At 43.5% G+C, this 18522-nt stretch overlaps 1 protein-coding gene across 1 annotated transcript in view; it reads left to right on the forward strand.

Annotated features, from left to right (window-relative positions):
* Positions 1–663: 663 nt before the first annotated feature.
* Positions 664–18522, forward strand: part of THSD7A (thrombospondin type 1 domain containing 7A) — a 414592-nt gene continuing 396733 nt past the window's right edge. The window contains exon 1 of the mRNA XM_084858685.1: positions 664–883. The gene's annotated coding sequence lies outside the window, so the exon portion shown is untranslated. The remainder of the gene's footprint in view (positions 884–18522) is intronic.

The raw sequence follows: 18522 nt of genomic DNA on the forward strand, positions 1-18522 counted from the left end.
CTAGGCTGTCAGCCAGCGCAGGCTGGTGGCTCCGATTTCGGTGGGGCTGTGCGCCCATTCTGGGTTTTGCCGAGCCCTACCATCAAAATAGGTTCAGCACCTCGGATAGCTCCTGTAGAGTTCTGGCTGGTTCTGACTGAAGCGCAGAATAGATGCACAGCCCCACTGAAATCAGAGCCACCAGCCTCCACTGCTGTCAGCTGTTCCAAAGCTGGACGTAAGAGACCATTTTCGCGGGGTGGGGGGACTCGAAAACACACTGCCGATCTCTCGCCTTCCTCAGACGTTTTGGGCAAGCTGTCCCTGAGCGGCGGAGGACGAAAGAGCAGCGGCGCTTCTCGCTCGGCGAGGACAACTGACTGCCGCTCTTCTGCCGGAGCGCGACGCCCTCAGTTCTTGGCGACTCCTTGCCCATCCCCGTCCGGCGCCCGCCCGCGCTAGCTGCTGGAAGAGGAGGCGAAGGCGCCGGGGAAGTAGCGCTGGGCAGGCAAGTGGTCGCCCAGCGAGCCGCCGGGCGCCCGGGCGCAGTACCTGCGGGAAGGCGGGGGGGACGGACGGAGCTGCATTGCGGCTGGCGAGGCAGAGCGCGCGCAGGAAAGGAGGGCGAGGTGGGCGGGCGGCGCGTGTTTGGAGGGGGAATTGCGGGCCAAGCGGAGCCGGGCTGGCGGCAGAGCGAGCCTCGGGGCGAGCGGGCGGGCAAGCAGCGGCTGGGCTCCGCGGCTGAGGCGAGGAGAGAGCGACTGGGACGAAGCGCCGACTAGCCCGCGGAGCCACGGCGCGCGTGCGCGCAAAGCCGCGCTAGCAGCGGGGAGGCGGCAGGAGGGAGGCAGGGGCTGGGCGGGGGAGGCGATTCTTCGGCAGTGCCGCAATGACGACGGAGCAGGTAGGCGTGGCTTCAGCTCCGCCACTGTGTCCTTGCCTCGGGCAAGTCCCTTAATCAGGAGCCGTCAATCAGATGAGCTTTATGGGGGGGGGGGGCGCCCTGGCCACATCAGCACGTGGGTTGCCTCTTGTCTGGGTTATCTCTCAGGCCTGGCATAAGGGACCCCTGCTTGGTCAACCGAGAGGGGGCAAGAGTCCAAGGAGCCTGCCGGGGAGTCCGCGCTTTCTCTGCTTCAGAAGTCCCAAGGGTGACGGGGGGGGGGGGCGCCTGCAAGTAAAGGAGCCGGATCCTATGCGTACTTATTTGGGAACAACGTCTCAAACCGCTCAGTGGCGCTTATTTCCAAGTAACTATGGGACTAAAAAGATAGGAGCCCTGCGACCCCCAAAGGGATTCACGTTTACTCGGAAGTAAGTAGCATTGCATTCAGTGTGGGTTGTTCCTAGGTCAGTGAGCATAGGATTGCGGCATTACAGTGCAATCCTCTGCCTGTCTACTCAGAAGTCAGTCCCATTGAGTTTATTGGGGCGTACTCCCAGGTAAGTGCGTTTAGGATTGCAGCCTTGGTCACCTTCAGTGATCTGCCTACTGTTCAGGACATCCTGGTGTGATACTGTGTTAGTTTGCTCCCTCCTCTTACAGCCCGCTAGAATCAGAGGCGTGACTATGTAAGGGTGCAATCCTATGCATGTTTAGACAGAAAAGAAGTCCTACAACTCCCAGCATTCCCCAGCCAGCATGGCTGGCTGGGGAATGCTGGGAGTTGTAGGACTTCTTTTCTGGCTAAATATGCATAGGAATGTTCCCTACATTAATCTGCGGAGGAAGAGGACAAATGTCTGAGGCATCCTGTTTTGAGGCTGGATTTCCACCTTGTGATTTCCGCTTGTCATTTTAAAACCTCCTGGACTGGTCAGTAATTCCCTCACCATCACTTTCATTTGCATTTGTATTATACTTTTCAGCCTACTTAAGGCTTAATACACTGTGCTAATGAAAACTATAGTATTGAAGCTAAAATGTAGAGACTAGGAACAATGTATTGTACACAGATCTCACAGCGTTCAGTGGGTCTTACTCTCAAGCAATGAGCATAAGTTTGTACCCTTGTTAACATTTTGTAGCTTAAGGCCAAGCTTGCCACTTATGAATAAAACTAAGGACATTACAGTCATCATGGATGCTGCTTAGTGTCTTTAGTACTGCGGACTTAAAAATATTAGGTGGGCATGGTCACCTTTCCACAATGTAGATAGGAGGGGAAAAACTGAAGCATGTCAAAGAAGTGATTCTGAATCTCATTTAACCCTTTTACAGATGAATGTTCCATACTTTTTCTAAGAATAAATGTGTCACTCTGAATGAATGCTTAGTTTCCTCGCATGAGTCATCTTGTGGCTAGTGCTGTGTAAGCGTTTCTTGTCAGTCCACCTGCTCTCTGCTTCCGCCTCATTTGTTGGCAGAAGACTAGGGTCCTGCAAGTCTATGCTTAGTCATTCAAGGTGTTATATTGCTTGCACTGTCAGTAGCATTGAATATCGTTGACCATAAGCTATATTTTGTCATGTGTTCTGGCCTAGTTCCTTTGCCTAGCACAAATCCTAGAGGTTAGTGATTAGCAGCAATTTTTAATCTTCTAGGCAAGAATTTAATACACAGTGGTGATGTTCACATGCATGGTTCAGACAGCACGTTAAGCTTTTCATCTCCTGGGTAGTTTAGCTGCACCTGCTGGCAGGCGAAACCAAGCAGGAGCAGAGCAAACAGGCTGTGTTAATCAGTGCATATTTGTTCACAGTAAGCCAAGATTCTCTGGAATTCTGGCATGACAACATGTCCACTCCACTGTCTTGAAAAGTTTCTCCCCCATTATTACCTTTATGTGGTCTGTTGAGTAATAGGTTGCTTTGTGTCTCCTAACAACGAAGTGTGTTTCTATGCATAAGTTGAATGGTTGTGGAATGGACTTTCCTTTTGGTTGATATTATTTCCCTGTATATTTGGCTGACTGAATGGGTTTTATTGGTGTAGCTAAATCAGGAGAGCATAATTGCCATGAAAGAAATAATTGGCTCTTATGGATTGTGCTGCCGGTGATAATTTAGTAGAGGCCGTAATCACATTTTTTTAGTTCGTTTCTCTACTACATCTGAGTAAGTGGAATGAAATTTCATCACTTCAGTAAGATGTGATAAAATTGCTCCTTGTATTATACAATAGAATATTCATCAGTTAATGATGTTCATATTATTTTTCACATTTGGTTGTAATTGCTTAATAAAAGTAGACACTGGTATACTATTTTCAAGTCTGAAAACAGTAAAATTGACTGAACTGAAAAAAGGAGGATTCTCCTGAGCTTTTAAAGAGGTGGTAAAAGATCTTTGGCAACCTGATGCTATGCATGTCCATGCAGAAGTCCCTTAGAATTAATGGTGCTTATTCACAGGTAAGTGTGCGTTAGATTGCAGCTGTTTAGCCTAATCCTGTGCATGCTTAATTGGAAGGAAGTCCCATTGGGTTGTATCCAATGTTAGTCCTACTTAGATTAAACCCATTGGAACAAATGATACTTAAGTTAGACTAACATTGGATGCAACCCACTGTGTTTAGTGGTGTTTTCTCCCTGGAAAGTAGGTATAGGTTTGCAGCCTAAGTGTCCTGCCTTGGTCTGATCTTGGCTTGGCCCCTGAGCAGGAGGTGAAGGGGAAGCTAGACCACAGGATAAGAGCCTGGCCAAGCCACAGAGAATTACAGTCTCAGTATAGTATCAGGGTAATCCAGGAATGCAGAGTCTTGAGGAAAAGCTGAGGTCAGGTATGGTGAGGCAGTCCCAAAATACATGTGGTCTAACAGGATTGTGAGGCAAAGCCAAGTTCAAACACAGCAAAGTAGCTCAAGGGAAGGTGAGATTCCAGGAGCAAGATATCAGCAGAGTCGGTCAGGATAGGAAGGAGGAACAAAACCTGTTGCATAAAGCTGGATTTGTCAGAAACAAGTCCTGCCAGACGAATCTGACCTCATTTTTTGATCAAGTCACCTCCCTTGTGGACCGTGGGAATGCTGCAGACATCATATACCTCGACTTCAGCAAAGCTTTCGACAAAGTGCCCCATGATATCCTGATGAGCAAACTAGCTCAAAGTGGGCTAGATGAAACAACGATCTGGTGGACCCACAGTTGGCTACAGAATCGGACTCAAAGAGTGCTTATCAATGGGACCTTCTCAAGCTGGGGAGAGGTAACGAGTGGGGTACCGCAGGGCTCAGTCCTGGGCCCAGTGCTCTTCAATATTTTTATTAATGACTTGGAGGAGGAGGTGCAGGGAATGCTGATCAAATTTGCAGATGACACAAAATTGGGAGGGATAGCTAATACTTTGGAAGACAGAAACAAAATTCAAAGTGATCTGGATAGACTGGAGTGCTGGGCAGAAAACAACAGAATGGCATTTAATAGGGACAAATGCCAAGTTCTGCACCTAGGAAAAAGAAACCAAATGCACAGTTACAAGATGGGGGATACGTGGCTCAACCACACTACGAGCGAGAAGGATCTTGGAATTGTCGTCGATCACAAGCTGAATATGAGCCAACAATGTGATGTGGCTGCAAAAAAGGCAAATGCTATTTTGGGCTGCATTAATAGAAGCATCGCTTCCAAATCCTGGGAAGTACTAGTTCCCCTCTACTCAGCACTGGTTAGGCCTCATCTGGAGTACTGTGTCCAGTTCAGGGCACCATACTTTAAGAAGGATGCAGACAAAATGGAGAGGGTTCAGAGGAGGGCAACAAAGATGATCAGGGGACTGGAAACAAAGCCCTATGAAGTGAGACTGAAAGAACTGGGCATGTTTAGCCTTGAGAAGAGAAGACTGAGGGGAGATATGATAGCGCTCTTAAAGGCTGTCACAGAGAGGAAGGCCAGGATCTCTTCTTGATCATCCCAGAGTGCAGGACACGGAATAATGGGCTCAAGTGACAGGAAGCCAGATTCCGGCTGAACATCAGGAAAAACTTCCTGACTGTTAGAGCAATATGACAATGGAACCAATTACCTAGGGAGGTGGTGGGCTCTCCTACACTGGAGGCATTCAAGACGAGGCTGGACAGCCATCTGTCAGGGATGCTCTGACTTGGATTCCTGCATTGAGCAGGGGGTTGGACTCGATGGCCTTGTAGGCCCCTTCCAACCCTACTATTATATGATTCTATGATTCTATGACATGCTTTTCCAGTAAAAAAGCCCACCTGGGAACTTATGTAGCCTGCTCCCCCAAACCCTGCCCAACCCTAGCTGAAACTGCTTGGACCAGCCTTCATGATTCCCTGCTCCTGAGGAGGCCCATTACTTCCAAGAAGCCTGTTTTTTTCAGGGCCTTGAAGCATGTGTTCCATTGATGGGTGGTGGCCTGCGCCTGTACCTTCTGATGCAAGTGTTCCCTGGGGCAAGTGTTCCCTGGGAGGTAGGTCAGCCTCCTCCTCTGATTCTGCAGGTGAAGCTGCAGGTGAGTCGGGGATCCTGTCCACAGGTCCCTCCAGGCCCTTTGCTGTAAATGGGCCTGCTGTAGCTTCTCCTGAGATGATGGAGGTGTCTGGGGTAGCGCTGGAGTTTGGGGGTGGGGAGACAGACTCTTCAGACATTGTGACATTGGGGTCTTCATCTGAAGGGGAGTCAGTGTGGCTGGTGCTTGGGTCAGGCATGACACCAAGGATGCAATCCTAGCCACGCTTACTCCCTACTAGTTCCATTAAACTTATTAGGATATATTTATTAATATGCATAGGAGTGGGCTCCACAGTCCATTGCATAATGTTGCATGATCAGGACCATACTGTCCATGTTAGGTATGTATGTTTTAGTTTTAAATATCCAGACCTTGAGCTTTTTGGCAAGAATTCCCTTAACAGTGGGAACTTAATATAACAATATTAATTACGTGGCATAAGTAGCGTGGGAGCAGTAAGCTATAGAATGGACAGTAACAATGGAGGGTATAGAAGGGGGTTCTCCATGTGTCAGCCTGGAAATGGATTGACTTTCAGTAATAGCTGCTGAGATAAAACTAGAACAACTTAGTTGAAAGCATTTCTGTTCAACCTAGGTAAGGTGGCAAATAGATCAATGGGACAGAGATGGAGAAGAGCATCATGGGAATGTTTTGGGGATACAGCTACATGGGAATAGATACAGAACATGGTTAGGTATTGGATTGTTTGATGCATGACTGCACATGCATAATGGCTGGAACTGATAAACAACCGTACTCCAGTGGCATGTTTGTTTATGGATGGTGGCCATCTTGAAAGCTGTATGTACATTCACAGCACTATTCTATGGTAGAAGAAGCATGGAGGTGACAGCTTCAGCAGTAGCTGATGGAAAGAGCAGAACGCAGAGGACAGCGATGCCTCCAAGTTTCAAGACCTAAAATGGCCTGATTTGAATTTGTTTTACCTGATGTCAGGTGGGCATCATTAGAATAAAGGCTGTGCAGTGATAGTTGGATAGCTCCATTAGGAGATGCAGTGAGATTTCCAGGTTTGAATTATCGTGATTTCTAAGCTTTAAATTGTGCCTCTGACTAAGGAAAATGTAAATTAAAAAAAAAAAGATCTTGAGGGAGACAAGATTGGACCTTAATAACCTGATTGAAATATAGTGTGTTGTTTCTCTAGCTAGCTAGATATAATGTGGCAGAAAGCACATATGCATTAAAATAATAGAGATGGGGTTCAGATAATTTTGGAAAAAGTCATTATAGAGATCGTGCTATTATGAGAATTAGATTTACGTTTTGGCTTTAGGGATAATAAATTGCCATTTTACATTTAATTGTTAGTGGAGGGGGGAACCCAAACATTTAGTTGTCTCTAATTAAATATATGTTGTGGTGTTCTACTCATAAGTATGCAGTGACATTTTCGGAGGTCAGTGTAAAGACTAATTTATCACACAGATTACTATTGATCAAAGTAAACCTAAGATCGATACTGGATTTTGAGGGTCAGTAAATTTGTAAATGGGATGAAATATGGAAGGCAATATATCCATCAGGTCTAATTTTTAAAACAATGATAGTAGAGGGGGGAAATAGTTTAACAGTTTAAAGATGCAATGCTGTTAATTAAAGAGGAATTACATAAATAGCTGAGCATTTAAATAGTTCAGTAAAAGTGGACACAACTGCTACACTGCTTTGCCAGAATTAATGGGTCAAAAGTGTCCCATAAGCTCCATTTGGACAGTGTGAGAGCACATCCCCTGGGTGATTTGCAAACTTCCATGTGCAATGTGCAGCTGGTAACTGGAAATGAAATATGTTGAGCACTGTTGTTGTTTATTCGGTCAGTCGCTTCCAACTCTTTGTGACTTCATGGACCAGCCCATTCCAGAGCTTCCTGTCGGCCGTTGCCACCCCAGCTCTCCCAAGATCGAGTCCGTCACCTCCAGAATATCATCCATCCATCTTGCCCTTGGTCGGCCCCTCTTTCTTTTGCCTTCTACTTTCCCTAGCAGTTGAGCACTAGATTTCAGCATTAGTTCAGAAATGGGGATGCAACTGGTGTGTGTGTGTGTGTGTGTGTGTGTGTGTGAGAGAGAGAGTGTCAGTCAGTGTCATCCTGCAACCAACATGTCCTCATCTGCCTCATGTGTGTAAAACATTTCATAAAAGAGCACTTAGATCACCTGTAAAGTGGTAACATTCAAATAAGGTTATGGTGCATATTCCCTTGGCTTCAAATGCAAATCAAAACATTTCCTTTATTAGATAAGGCCTAACTTCTTAAGAAATGGGTTGAGTTTGAAAAATGCCTGGTACTTCATGGATGGAGGATTTTGGTTAGATTGGAATTTGGCTTCTTTTGTAAAAGGTTATCTAGCCTTTCCCAACACTTCCTGACAATATTAATTGGGTCACTGCTTTCATTGCCATCGCACATGGGCCTGGGTTGGATGATCTTTCCCAATATGAAGGGAAGCAAACCTGGCTTCCAAAACGACTCCTGTTTCCCATTTCTCAAGAAAACTACAGAGACCAAATGTGATGCTCCAGCTGTCAACTGCTGAAGGAGTGAGAGAGGAACATATAAGCGTGACTGACCCTTGTTCCAAGCTTCATAAGCCATAGTTTATGAAGCCACAAAAGATTGTCCAAACCCAGCCATGGAAAACGGTATTTACATATTAGAGAACTCTTTTCTGTCAAAAAATTATAATCAAGAGCTTTAGATAAGAACAAAGGGATGTTCTAGATTGGTTGTTGTCCTACAGTGCACATGACTTGGAAATAAGAAACTAAGAACACAATGAATCCTAACCCCCAGATCCAATGGCTGGAAGAGGTTAGGATGGTGCAGGTGAGTTCTCCTGCCAGTGGTGGGGAGGCGTCATGTCTGACCTGTCGAACACAGGTACACCTGCAGAAAACTCCTTGGGTATAGATTTATTGATTTATTTTATTTAAAATATTTCTCGGCCGCCTTTCAGGGGAGAAGCCCTCTCAAGGCGGCTTACAACAACAAAACACACAAAAACGGTTAAAATATTAAAAGGGATGAAAACATAAAAGCAATAAAAACAACAATAAAAGCCAACAATAAAACCAGCAACAATGTTAACAGCAGTAACAGCAAAAATAGCAGTATTATCAAGAGAAGGCCAAGGTAAAATAATAGATTTTCAAGGCCTTCTTAAAGGTCTGCGGTGCCACTGCAGAGAAGGCCCTCTCATGTGTGATTGCCCACCTGACTGCTTTCATGGGTGGGCAAATGAGAAGGGCCTCTCTTTCTGACCTTAAAGTGTGGGCAGGCTGATATGGGTAAAGGCGGTCCTTCAAGTAATTTGGTCCCAAACTGTTTAAGTCTTTAAAGGTCAAAACCAGCCCTTTAAATTGGGCTTGGAAACATACTGGTAACCAGTGCAGCTGGCACAGTGTAGGCGTTATGTGATTGAATCGCCTCGCCCCCACCAATACTTGGGCAGCTGCATTCTGCACAAGCTGGAGTTTCTGAATCGTCTAGACCTACTGCCTGTGGTGCTTTTGTTGGTGATAGGCCTCAAAATGAGATGTTCTGGTGATGGGGCAGGGGCAGCCTTGGATCTCTTGGATCCAAGGCTCCTTTGTTCCCCTGAGAGGCCTCAAGATTGGGTCCCTCATCATACCAGCCTGGAGTTGGCATATATATTTTCCTTCCCATTGAAACCTGTGTGTGTGGGGGGGGGGGCAGAACCACTGATGCTGGAAGAAGTATGTCTACACACACCCACATACCCCTTGCTTTCCCTGGCTGGCATGAGACAGCAAGTCTTTAGAAGTGTGAATGATCTGCCCCATTGCCCCAGTCCACCCAGCTGCAATTCTACATATACGTACCTGGAAATAAGTCCTGTTGAATGGAATGGAATTTACTTAGGTATGCACAGGATTATGCTCTAGAACTGCAGTCCTGTGCACACTTTCAGAGTTGGCCCCATTGAATTTAGTGGGCCTACCATCTGAATAAATATTCATACAGTTTGGCTGCATGGATCTGATTTGTGGGCAAACCATTGTTTGGAAAACTGAATATCAGACTTACTGAGCAGTGTAATGTTTAAAGCTGCAACGATTCCCTTAGGGAAGAAAAAGGGTCACATTATATTTGCATTTAGATGAAGCATACGCATACAAATTAAACTTTGCCCATGGGCCACTGATACTGGGGGTGCCCTTGAAAAAAATGTCCCAGCCAGATTGTAGAGCAGTCAAATCAGGACATTTTTAAATTAGCCATGTAGCATCCCTACTTTCTGCCACTTTGTGTTATATGTTATTTTTAGACAATTCTTGAGGCACCTCTGTAACTCATTTTAAAGATCACAAAACGGAAGTTCAAATTTGGGACAGGTAAGTCACATGCTAAGATGAAGTGCGGGAGAGTCATAGAGCCTGTGGGAATTAATGGAAATAATTTCTTAAAAATCAAGCATCTTATTTTTTTAAATCAATAATTATGACAAGGCTGGGCAACATACAAGCCATGTGTTAGCCCTTTGGAATATTTGGCTTTTTCTTTGAACAGCTAATCTGCATGCTATTATCACATTTGAAACTCCACTAAATTTCAAAGGCCGTTTACAGTGCGGTGGGGTGTGAGTGTTGATCCAGAAAAACAAACCTAAGGCTCAGGGCTTTCAGAAATGGGGGGAAAAGTAGACGTTTGTTATGTTAATTGCATGAATCCAATTAATGTACTTTTTTCTTATGCAAATAGCAGCCATGGGAAGCCTGAGCAGCTATGGGGCACCATAGGGTGTGCATGGAGAGGGGAAGTTTTAACTCCCTGCCACAATCCCTGCAAAAAATTGCCTCTTGGAAGTTGCTATTTGCATTTTAATGGGAAGCGCTCATTGGCACCATAGATAGATGGCTTGAGTGCAAACTAAGAATATCACATAATGCATGCATCATTGTGCAACAACTCTGGCTTTATTCTATCCATGTTCATGCAAACCTTATTCAGATTGTTAATAGCAATTAAACATGCAAATCAGACAGCCATCCAGCATATAATTTGTTTCCAGGGTTGCCTTCAGAGCTGGAAAAGTTGCCCATCCTTGCTTTGACAAATTAATTGAACTGCTGTCGTGTTAGATTGTCTGATAATCTCTGCCATAAGCCTACTGCTGCATTTTTTGTGTTACCAGCACTTTTGATTTAGGAATGTTTCCATTCCCTTCTTCTAAAATTACTCTTTTAAAAGATTGTAGGAATTGTAGTACAGCAAAAGCCAGAAAGATCGCTGATGGGAGGAGAAAAAATAAAAAATAATAAAATAATTGTGAGGCTCTGATTTTCAGAACTGCATTGCTGGTAATGCTGCTTCTCTAGCGGTGTAATTTTACAGCTTTGCAATGCAAAGATAGCAAAGTCATATGAACAGCTTTAGAATAGCTGTACACCTGAATAGGTCTGATGGGATAATGTTCCCTTATGGCCTGGCCATCAAATTCCTGTGTCTATCAGAATTCATTATCCCCTACCCCCACCTCTTGTTGTATGCGATGTGAGATGGGACACATCAAAAAAATTCTGATGTGGAAATATCCAAATACCTGCCCCCACCATAGCTCACAGAAAGGAGGGAATGCAACCACACACACACACACACACACACACAGATGTATATCCTGCCTTTCCACAAACATGCTCAAGGTGGCTTACAAATAAATGATTGATAAAAAAAATAGAAGCCATAAGCACAATAAAGTCATATAAAAGCACAATTAAAAAAACCAAAGGAACAGGAAGCAAAACACAAAACAGGTTCATGAATGGGACATGAATAGTATTATCTGTTTGCAGAAATAATAAACTCCGGTATCTATATTTTAAAGGATGGTGCTATTGTATTTGTTGCATTTCTTCCATGTAAAGTTAACTGTTTCACATAATGCTACTTAGCATGTGTATTGTTGTGAACCGCCCAGAGAGCTTCAGCTGTTGGGCGGTATAGAAATGTAATAAATAGATAAAATAAATAGAGTGCTTTCAGGTGTTCAGAGCACTCCACATGCATTACCTTGTTATAAACCTTAAAATAAATCTGTAAAGTAGTTTGGTATTACCATCCCCATTACAGATGGAACCTGGAGAGCACTTAGGCAAAAAGTGATATAGGCAGGATTGAAACAAGGTTCATAGCCCAGTCTCTTAGCCATTGTTGTTGTTGTTGTTGTTCAGTCGTTCAGTCGTGTCCGACTCTTTGTGACCCCATGGACCATAGCACGCCAGGCCTTCCTGTCCTCCGCTCTCTCCCGGAGTGTGCTCAAGTTCATATTCATTGTATCGGTGATGCTATCTAGCCATCTCATCCTCTGTCATCCCCTTCTCCTTTTGCCTTCAGTCTTTCCCAGCATCAGGGTCTTTTCCAGAGAGTTTTCTCTTGGCATTAGGTGGCCAAAATATTTGAGCTTCAGTATCTGTCCTTCCAATGAGCACTCAGGGTTGATTTCCTTTAGGATGGACTGATTTGACCTCCTTGCAGTCCAGGGGACTCCAGCACCACAGTTCGAAAGCATCAATTCTTCGGCGCTCAGCCTTCCTTATAGTCCAGCTCTCACAGCCATACGTTACTACTGGGAAAACCATAGCTTTGATTAGACGGACCTTTGTCGGCAAGGTGATGTCTCTGCTTCTTACTATGCTGTCTAGGTTTGCCATAGCTTTCCTCCCAAGGAGCAAGCATCTTTTAATTTCATGGCCACAGTCACCATCTGCAGTGATCTTGGAGCCCAAGGAAATAAAATCTGTCACTGCTTCCATTTCTTCCCCTTCCATATGCCAGGAAGTGATGGGGCCAGATGCCATGATTTTAGTTTTTTTAATGTTGAGTTTCAAACCAGCATTTGTACTCTCCTCTTTCACCCTCAACAAGTGGCTCTTTAGATCCTCTTCACTTTCTGCCATTAGGGTGGTATCATCTGCGTATCTGAGGTTGTTGATAATTCTCCCGGCAATCTTAATTCCGACCTGTGATTCATCCAACCCAGCGTTTCTCATAATGTACTCTGCATATAAGTTAAATAAGCAGGGTCACAATATGCAGCCTTGTCGTACTCCTTTCCCAGTTTTGAACCAATCGGTTGTTCCATGTCTGGTTCTTACTGTTGCTTCTTGACCCTCATACAGGTTTCTCAGGAGACAGGTAAGGTGGTCTGGTACCCCCATCTCTTTCAGAATTTGCCACAGTTTGTTGTGATCCACACAATCAAAGGCTTTAGCGTAGTCAATGAAGCAGAAATAGACGTTTTTCTGGAATTCTCTTGCTTTCTCCATGATCCAGTGAATGCTGGCGATTTGATCTCTAGTTCCTCTGCCTCTTCGAAACCCCGCTTGTACTTCCGGTAGTTCTTGGTTCGCATACTGCTGAAGCCTAGCTTGTAGGATTTTGAGCATAACCTTGCTGGCATGTGAAATGAGCGCAATTGTGTGGTAGTTTGAACACTCTTTGGCATTGCCCTTCTTTGGAATTGGAATGTAAACTGACCTTTTCCAGTCTTGTGGCCACTGTTGAGTGTTCCAAATTTGTTGGCATATTGAGCGCAGCACTTTAACAGCATCGTCTTTTAGGATTTTAAATAGCTCAGATGGTATACTGTCATCTCCGCTAGCTTTGTTGTTAGTAATGCTTCCTAAGGCCCACTTGACTTCACTGTCTAGTATGTCTGGCTCAAGTTCAGTGAGCGCACTGTCATGGCTATCAGGGACATTCAGATCTTTCCTGTATAGTTCTTCTATGTATTCTTTCCACCTCTTCTTAATCTCATCTGCTTCTGTGACGTCACTGCCTTCTTTGTCCTTTATCATGCCCATCTTTGCACAAAACGTTCCCTTGAGATCTCCGGTTTTCTTGAAGAGATCTCTAGTCTTTCCCATTCTGTTGTTTTCTTCGATTTCTTTGCATTGTTCATTTAAAAAGGCCTTCTTGTCTCTCTTTGCTATTCTCTGGAGCTCTGCATTCAGTTGGATATATCTTCCCCTTTCTCCCTTGCTTTTCGCTTCCCTTCTTTCCTCAGCTACTTGTAAAGCCTCATCAGACAGCCACTTGGCTTCCTTGCATTTCTTTTTCTTTGGGATGGATTGAGTTGCTGCCTCCTGAACAATGTTACGGACCTCTGTCCATAGTTCTTCAGGCACTCTGTCTATCAGGTCTAATCCCTTAAATCTATTCCTCACCTCTACTGTATATTCATAAGGGATATGATTTAGGTCATACCTGAATGGTTTAGTGGTTTTCCCCACGTTCTTCCATTTAAGCTGAAATTTTGCAAGAAGCAGCTCATGATCTGAGCCACAGTTAGTTCCAGGTCTTGTTTTTACTGACCGTATAGAGCTTCTCCATCTTTGGCTGCAAAGGACATAATCAATCTGATTTCGATATTGACCATCTGGTGATGTCCATGTGTAGAGTCGCCTCTTGTGCTCTTGGAAAAAGTGTGTTTGCTATGATCAGCGTGTTCTCTTGGCAAAACTCGATTAGCCTTTGTCGTGCTTCATTTTGTACACCAAGGCCATGCCTGCCTGTTATCCCGGTGATTTCTTGACTTCCTACTTTAGCATTCCAATCCCCTATGATGAAGAGGACATCTTTTTTTGGTGTTAGTTCTAGAAGGTGTTGTAGGTCTTCATAGAACCGATCACCCTCAGCTTCTTTAGCCTCAGTGGTTGTGGCATAGACTTGAATTACTGTGATGTTGAATGGTTTGCCTTAGATTTGTACTGAGATCATTCTATCGTTTTTAAGATTGTACCGCAGTACTGCTTTTCCCACCCTTTTGTTGACTATGAGTGCTACTCCATTTCTTCTAAGGGATTCTTGCCCACAGTAGTAGATATGATGGTCACCTGAATTAAATTCGCCCATGCTTGTCCATTTGAGTTCGCTGATTCCCAAGATGTCAATGTTCAATCTTGCCATCTCATGTTTGACCACCTCCAGCTTACCTTGATTCATTGATCTTACATTCCAGGTTCCTAAACAATATTGTTCTTTACAGCATCGGATTTTCTTTTCACCACCAGACACATCCACAGCTGAGTGTCCTTTCGGGTTTGGCCCAGCCGCTTCACTCTTTCTGGCGCTACTTGGAAATACCCTCTGCTCTTCCCCAGTAGTATATTGGGCACCTTCCAACTTGAGGGGCTCATCTTCCGGCGTCATCTCTTTTAGCCTTGTGATACGTTCCATGGGGTTTTCTTGGCAAGAATCCTGGAGTGGGTTGCCATTTCCTTCTCCAGTGGACCACATTTTGTCAGAACTCTCTGCCATGACCTGTCCGTCTTGGGTGGCCCTCACGTCACTGAGTTACGCAAGCCACTTTGCCACAACATGGCAGTGATCCATGATCCACATGCATTACCTTGTTATAAACCTTAAAATAAATCTGTAAAGTAGTTAGGTATTACCATCCCCATCTCAGATGGAACCTGGAGAGCATTTAGGCAAAAAGTGATATAGGCAGGATTGAAACAAGGTTCAAAGCCCAGTCTCTTAGCCATTATCCTACACCAATTATTCACCTAGATATAATACATTTGGGCAGATAAAGCACAATAAAACAAGTAATGTCATATTATAGGTAGACTCTATTGGTAGTCTTTACGGATGATTTAGAAAACAGTATCTTACAAAATAAGGAACAAATCTTTCCTATTCATAAGATTAGTCACCTTACACCTGACAAAGGGCAGATCTGCTGATGAGTGGCAGGTCTCATGACTTCCTACCCTCCAAAGCATCCTTCAGTAGCCCAGATCACAGCAGCCACTACTAAAGCAAAGAACAAGGGAAAGTTAGAGAGCCCTTGCTCAGAGGGAGCACCTACTACAAAAAGAGAACAGGAGAGTGAGTGAATGAGTGAAAGATATGGAGAGTCGCATTTCAGTTGATTGGGAGCCACCTGTGGCCCTCAGGCCTTGCAGTGAAGAAGAGTTGAATAGAGTAATGAAATCTGATGTGTGGGCAGCAGAAAGGGAGCCTGGCTTTATTTTGTAGTACTGAGTGTGCTCCATTGCACTTAAACATGCTCACTTACATTTGTTAAAGAAAACTTACGGGATAAGGGAAAATGTTCGGTTTCTTTTTCAACTTCATCTTAAATATACTCCCAATAATGGATGGTCTGTAATTGAATAGGGGCTTTTAATTAGAAAAAAAAAATCTAATGCTTCTTATTGGTTGTCCTTTGCCCTATATAAGAAAATCATTTTAATGCATGTTCTTACACTTCTGTAAATAGTTTCCCTTCTCATAAATAATACATTATCAGGCAGCATTTTAAATGGGAAAAGAACAAGTTACAGAGCAATCCTGTGATTCCTGGGCAAAAGTCCAAGGGACCATAGGATGGCTTGGGAAACCCCTTCCAAGGTTGGAGTCCTGCCCCCTTGCAGCTGATGTGGAGACAGCCGCGCCAGCTGCTTCTCTGAGGTTGGGAAATCAACCTCAGAGAGGGGGGAAAGGGGGCGTTCTGCTGGGCGGGGAGGGAAGGAGACCGAAGAGGCCAGGATACGATTTATCCTGAGCCTCTCCCAGCCTCCTTCCCTCCCCCTTCAAAGCACCCTTGGTAGGTGGGCTAAAAAACCCATCTAGCAAAAAACCCAAAGATCAGACGTTGGGAAGGCAAGGATCGCCTCCGCTGCTCTTCCCACTCTGCTGGCTTTAGCCCGGCAGGGCATAGGGATGTTGGAAGCCTCCGAGTCTGGGAGTTTCTGAGCAGCGAGGGTGCACTCTGTTGTGTTTTAACTTGCTCTTGTCTTGCTCAAGTCTTTCTCCTGTTTTTTTTTTTTTTTAACAAGCCATCAATCTTGATTATGTATGTGTTTTCTTGGAAACAAGTTGCATTGACTTCCATGTACAGGAACATAGGACTAGCAAGTGCCTGGAAGAAATGGCCAGGACAGAGTTAATTCAGATAGAGTTTTTAATTCTGTACTTCTTGGATTCTGTTCATTTGAGCCTTGCCTCTAATAAATTTTTGTATTGTGAATAGACCTGTAATTTAATTTTTGTTTACACAGAAAGCTGTTTCTGCTGGTAAATTATGTTTGGGATAGAGGTGGGAGTTTGAGATATCATTGTACTCTGAATTGATATAGAAACTGCTGTGAGAACTCACTTTAAGTTGATGGATGAAGCAGGCACTTTGTGCTGCAGACAGCAACATTATTACAAGGATATGTTGCCAAGAAACATCACTGCAGTGCAAATGTTCCCTTTAGGAAGGGGATTAGTGCGCCTTTAAGGTTACCTCTGGCAATTAGAAGAGGCGAGCAAGAAAACTGAAATGTTAGATTAGTCTTGTATTCCTTGGTTTCAAAAATCGCCTTGAAATATAATCAAAACCTCTCTTCATGAGAGGAGAAATATGTGGAAATTAAAATTAGCACATTGTTCTGCTTTTATGAATACATTCATCCAGAGCATACAAAAATACAAGAAGTACAATTTATTGGATAATTATGTTCCTTTGCTGTGCAACATGCTGGCTTCAGTCCTGCTCTTTTATGGCTGCTCCCATTATCTGGACTAGTAAGTTATCTATACTATAAATTATTAAAATGTGAATGTCATCCTGCTGGAACATATTATATATGCTATGGTACTCAATCAATTCTTGCAATAAGCCTTTCTTTTATTGCTATCTCTCTTATAAGTCTATTAGATTCTGCCCCTGGGCTTAAATCCTGCTTACTTTCCTTTCACAAATATTCTGATGAAATATGACATCATTAGTTAGGTAATTAACAAGATACCATCAGGTTCAGATAGTATTTTATGACTGAAAGGCGTATAGTTCAGCTGTGGATAGTTCATCTTTTTAAACACACACACACACACACACTTTTCTACTTCTTTAGTTGTTGATAGTTAAATTACGCTATGATCACTAAAAAAAATCCTGTTAATCTTAATTCATCTAAAAAAAAACAAAACCCAACCCTAAGAGTTACAATAAGACTCACGCCCTATGCTCTTTTACTTGAGAGTTGAGCTCAATTCTTCTGAGTAGACATGCATAAGAGTGGACTGGAAGTGGTAGAATTTTATTTGCATTTAAATAACAGTTTGTAAAATTTGTTGCATCAACAAGTAGGTAGTTATAGTGCTATGAAACAAAACATGACAAAATGTGGGTACCCAATTCAAGGATATTTCATGTTTTCATAATATTTAAAGTGATAGCAAGTCTGATCCTGTGGTTCTTTAATTTAGAAAACAAATATAGGTGGTTCCCCCTCCCCCCAAACTCTGACTGTTCTTAGAGTTCCCTAGATTGTAAGTCCTACTGAGCTGCAAAAAACTATATTAATTCCTTGAGTGCCATTTTCCTTGGTAGAAAGGTGGGGTACAAATCAAATAAATAAAACTTCAGAACAGAGATTATTAGATTAACAGTGCAATCCTGTGTATGTTTAATTACAGATTCAATGGGATATCTTCTCACTATTTTCCCTCAAGAAAGGCTGTTTTGGATTGCAACCTAAAACAGTTGTTTAAGGTAGATGTTTCATTCTCATATTTGGTTCTAAGTGTACAAGTACGGATCAAAAAGGTGCTTTATAGAAACCATGAATGGGGAACCTCTTGCCCATGGGCCAGATGTGGTCTTCAGGGGTCCTCCATCCATCCATAAGGTTCTTTTGCTGTTATCTCTGATCAATTAACCTTCAAACACCCTGTAAAGAATTGAGCTGTGCATTTTGCAGGCATGAGAACAGCTGTTTGTTGTGAATCTTCAAACCTTTCTGGATGACACTGATGATCTAAATCCATTTCTGTCTGGTTTCCAGCCCAATTTTGGCAGTAAAGCAACATTGCTCACCCTAATGATTGACCTATACCATGAGAAAGAAAGGGAGGGTGTGACCTTGTTTATTCTCCTGGACCTCTTGGTGGCTTTCAGTACTATCGATCATGATATCCTTTTGGACTGCATTTAAACACCTCAATCTTATTTGTTTAAAAAAGTCCTTTCTTTTTTTTTTACTTTACAACAGTAAATATATATATGTTCATACGTTTTTTATGTGAACATGATTTTTGTCATTATTCACTTCTGTGGAATGAATGATGACTAAGGATGGATTAAT

This window comes from Heloderma suspectum, chromosome 5 (genome assembly GCF_057233095.1).
Source record: "Heloderma suspectum isolate Gila_16-S chromosome 5, 16-S_ref, whole genome shotgun sequence".
Lineage (NCBI taxonomy): Eukaryota > Metazoa > Chordata > Lepidosauria > Squamata > Helodermatidae > Heloderma > Heloderma suspectum.